Below are 4,810 nucleotides of genomic sequence, written 5' to 3'. Positions count from 1 at the left end.
AATTCTGTGTGGCTGGAGGGTTGCTAAGTTTCAGGCCTTTCACAGGGAAGAGAGGATGGGGATGCTGGAATTCCAGCTAACCCACTCAGTGCTGGAGCTGAAATTCTGCTTCTCTGGCCCTGTGTTCAGGTGTGAAGGGAGCCTGAGAACCAGGGGAGAGGGTGGCAGGTACCACCTCCACGGCATACATGTTCTGAGGATTGGGGCCTCAGATAGCACGCAGAATGAAGATACAAAATATATGCATTCATTCTACAAATATTTATTGAGCACCTACTCTGTGCCAGGCACTGTTCCTGGCACAGAGGATTCAATAATAAGAGAAAAATCTTGGGGAGCTGTCATTCTAGCAGGGGAATCAGACAGCAAACAAGCTAACAAGTAAAGAAGACACCTACAAAGGATGATAAGTGCTATGAATAAAATATGAGGGGGTGGCATGATAGAAACTCTGGACAAAGGGGGCTCCCAGAGGAGGTGACTTTAGAGCTGAGGCCTGAATGACAAAAAAGGAACCAGCCCTGCACAGACCAGGCAGAGGGCACAGCCAGGGCAAAGGCTCTGAAGCTGGACCAAGCTTGGGATAGGGTGGCTGAGGCAGGAGATGCAGCCAAGGTGGCGATTCTGTGAGGCAAGGGTCACATTAAGAAAACTGTTGTAAAATTTGAGGCGGGGGGGTAACACGATCTGGTTTACATTTTAAAATAGAGACATGGAGTTAAATAACAGCCTAAGACTGGAAGACAAGAGTTCTGCCAGGGCAACATGTAATTAAGTTCATGGGCCTAAGCCGTCTGGACCCCAGGGGCAATTCTAAGATGGTGGGGCAAACTTGGGAGGCTGCCTGGAGGAGGTGGCCTAGAGTAGGCCCTGGCAGGCAGAGAGGACTGGAATGTTCCTGGGCAAGGCAAGGGAGGAGGCATTATGATAACGACAATAATAATAACAGCTTCCTTAAATTGAATGTCAGGGAAAGTGCTAAGCAGGTTACATGCATAATCTCTCTGAACCCCACAGGCACTCAGAGACAGGAATTCCCTTCATTTTTCAGATGAAACTGAGGCCCCTTCAAGGGAAGTGACTTGCCTACGGCTACACAGCTGGTAAGTGACAAAGGTGGGATTTGAACCCAGGCCACCCTGCCTCTTCTGTCTTGAAGGCAAAGTCATTAACCACCCACCTCACAGGTGAGGACACGCAGCCATCCCGAACCGGGGTAGTGACTGTGGGCAAAAAGAATAAGGAGGTTGAGGATATGCACCAGCATTTATAGTGTGTGCCAGGAACTGTTCCTGGCACATGTAGGGTTTCCTTAGAACTCAGAGAACTTGAGAGACTTGCCCCAGGCCACACAGCTATGAAGTGGGGAGGCCAGATTTCAGACTCAAGCCCTTAGCATTCTGCCTTCCAGTGTATGGAGGGGAATCAGAGGAGGTGGTGATGAGTATTTTTATTTTTAATCATTGAGTGTAATGAAATAACTTGGGACAGTAATGGTTTATCCCAGTGGTCGGCAAACCGCGGCTCGCAAGCCACATGGGGTTCTTTGGTCCCTTGAGTGTGGCTCTTCCACAAAATACCACAGCGGGCACGCACATACAGTGCGATTGAAACTTAGTGGCCCATGCGCAGAAGTCGGTTTTCGGCCTGGGCGAGTGTATTTTGAAGAAGTGGCATTAGAAAAAATGGGGGGTGTCGGTTGGTCGGGCGACAGGAGACATGGCGCAGGCGGGCTGTGGGATACGCAACGCGGGGGAGGCGCGGGATTCATGCGTACCTCAATCAGATTGAGGACGTTTTTAGCAAAGGCCAGCGTAGGAGTACCCTAATTAAGTTAATAGCAATGTACCTACCTATACAGTTTAAGTTTAAAAAATTTGGCTCTCAAAGAAATTTCAATTGTCGTACTGTTGATATTTGGCTCTGTTGACTAATGAGTTTGCTGACCACTGGTTTATCCATTCAGAATTTATTTTTTGTCAAATATTCAGTTAGTACCTACTGTGTGCTAGATCCAATGATGGGTACTATTAATGAAGTAACCAATAAAAGACTAGTATTAAGCCCTGGTCGGTTTGGCTCAGTGGAGGGAGCCTTGGCCTGCGGACTGAAGGGTCCCAGGTTCAATTCTGGTCAAGGGCATGTACCTTGGTTGAGGGCTCATCCCCAGTAGGAGGCAGCTGGTCGATGTTTCTCTCTCATCGATGTTTCTAACTATCCCTCTCCCATCCTCTCAGTAAAGAATCAATAAAATATATTTTTTTAAAAAGACTAGTATTAAGGATATATAGCATTAGTATCCAGAATATATAAAGAGTTCCCACAAATCAATAAGAAAAAAAGACAAGCTGTGTAATAATATTTATTTATTTATTTTAATGCTTCATGATGAAAGTTTTATTTATTTGTTTACTTATTAAAATATGTTCAATGATGACAGAGAATCATTGATTGACCGCCTCCTGCACACCACACACTGGGGATCGAGCCTGCAACCCGTGCATGTGCCCTGACTGTGTATGTGCCCTGACCGGGAATTGAACCAATAACCTGTTGGTGCATAGGACGATGCTCAATCCACTGAGCCATACCAGCCGGGCTGTGTAATTATTTTTAAATGGGCAAAGACTGCCCTAACCGGTTTGGCTCAGTAGATAGAGCGTTGGTCTGCGGACTGAAGGGTCCCAGGTTCGATTCCAGTCAAGGGCATGTACCTTGGTTACGGGCACATCCACAGTAGGGGGTGTGCAGGAGGCAAGTAACAAAAAAGGCAAATCTAAGTGGTTAATAAATGTATTAAAAGGTATTCAGCATCATTGATTATGAGGAGAGTGGGGGGGAAACACACACACAAAAAGGTAGAGATACAATACCTGTCTCCATGGAGAGATGAAGCGCCTGCCCTGTGCCCAGGCAGGTGCTGACAAGCAATGGATAGGGGACCATAGAGGGGGGGCCTGTGTTTTTGCTGGGGGACAAGACCCTCTTGAGGGCAGAGACTACGCCTGTGCCTCTCTGTCTCCCCAGAGCCAGGCATAGAATCTGATGGGCTGGTGAATATTAGGATAAATCATTCAACAAATATTTATTGAGCATCTGCTATGTGCCAGGCACTGGTCTCTGCACTGAGAATATCGGTATGAATAAGACAGACTTCCCTGCCCTTTTAGAACACACCTAATGAACAAGCTAAATGGATGAAATATATTTTCCACCTGAAAGATGTGAGAGTGATTTATGTGGATACCAGGGAGCACAGCCAGGGCAAAGGCCCTGAGGCAGGACTATGCCTAATGTGTTAGGACGAGGCCTATGTGACAGGAGGAAGTGAGCGAGGGGGAGAGTAGGAGGAGGTGAGGGCAGGGAGGTAACGGGGTGGGGGGGCAGATATTTGGGGGCTCATGGGCTGAGGGGAGAACATTGACTTTTATTCTGAGTTAGGTGCCCTGGGAGGGTTCAGAGCAGAGGACAGATATGATATGGCTTATGTTTTACAGGATCACTCTGGCTACTGTGTTGACAAGAGACTGTGGGGGGCAAGGGTAGAAGCTGGAAAACCTGGAGGAGGCAACTGCACTAGTCTAGGTGAGTGATGATGGGGCTGGACCAGGTGATACTGGAGGAGGGGTTGGAGAATAGATGAATGAATGAACGAACGAATGAATGGATGCATGAGGATGGGTGCAGCCCACTGGGCTCAACTGAATCTAGGACAGCTCCCAGAATAGGCGGTCTGAAGGGAGGGAAGGAAGTCTTTTACACAGAAAAATATAATTTGGTTTCATTTGATCCTCACCACAACCTGGCCAGTGATAAAACGTCCCCATCTCTAGGCCAAGCATCTGAGGCCCAGGAAAATAGTGCCGCTTAGGGGACAGCTTTGTGGTTATTAACTTGGGCTTGGGAGTCAGACCTGAGGATGCAGCCAGCCTCCGTGACTTTGGACATGTGACTGAAAAATGAAATCTGAATTCTTTCCCAGTCTATAAGGCCCTGCACAGTCAGCTAATGTCACCTTTTACTTTCCCTCTTCATACCCTCCCATTGCTTACTCCGCTCCATCTCCACTGGTCTCTGGCTGATCCATGAGTCTCCTCAGAACCCGCCATGGCTGCTACCTCACTCAGAGCAAAAGCCCAAGTCCTTCCTGCAGCCCACAAGGCCCTGCTATGTATGCCTGTCACCTCCTTACCTCTCCTCCCCCTGTTCTCCCCCTTACTCACTCTGTTCCAATTACACAGGCCTCCTTATTGTTACTCAGACACGCCCAGCGCTTCAGGGGCTCTGTATTGGCTGTTCCCTCTGCCTGGAACGTCCTTGTCTCACATCCTCGTGTGGATGCTTCTTCCCATCAGTCAAGTCTCAGATTCAGCTTCACCTGCTCAGAGAGGCCCTCCCTGACCTTGTTTGATTGTCTTCATGGGACTATTAGAAGTTATATTAGCTACACCTCTCCTCTGAATGAATGCTTCTGGGCAGCACAACAGGCCCCATTGAGCCAGGATAGCACCTAGGAGTCAACTAGGAAAAGACAGCCCTTCCTCCGAGCACACACATCACCACACCAGGGTCTGGTGCTTTTGCCCAGTGAATAACTGTGTAACTGCACATGGTGGCCCAAGCCAGGAGCCTTGCCTATTGAAGGAAGTATCTGAAATGGTGTATGGATTATTGTAAATACCCCAAAAATATTGTTTGACGGGAGGGAGAGGGTAGTAAGGGAGACAGTGGGGAGAGAGAAGAAAGAAAAATATTCTATCAATCCTGACAGGTTGTGCCTCAGGAACAAACAACTTAGTGGCTGAACAAA

The 4,810-nt window shown here is 48.0% G+C and overlaps 1 protein-coding gene across 1 annotated transcript in view; it reads left to right on the top strand.

Annotated features, from left to right (window-relative positions):
* The first annotated feature begins 1,044 nt into the window (after positions 1 to 1,044).
* The window catches only part of GIPC1 (GIPC PDZ domain containing family member 1), an 11,222-nt gene continuing 7,456 nt past the window's right edge, over positions 1,045 to 4,810 (top strand). The window contains exons 1-2 of the mRNA XM_006769199.2: positions 1,045 to 1,103; positions 3,498 to 3,585. The gene's annotated coding sequence lies outside the window, so the exon portion shown is untranslated. The remainder of the gene's footprint in view (positions 1,104 to 3,497; positions 3,586 to 4,810) is intronic.

The sequence above is a fragment of the Myotis davidii genome, unplaced genomic scaffold, assembly GCF_000327345.1.
Source record: "Myotis davidii unplaced genomic scaffold, ASM32734v1 scaffold1204, whole genome shotgun sequence".
Taxonomy (NCBI): domain Eukaryota; kingdom Metazoa; phylum Chordata; class Mammalia; order Chiroptera; family Vespertilionidae; genus Myotis; species Myotis davidii.
The sequence above is the reverse complement of the archived record's forward strand: the minus strand, read 5'-3'. Positions and strand labels throughout refer to the sequence as shown.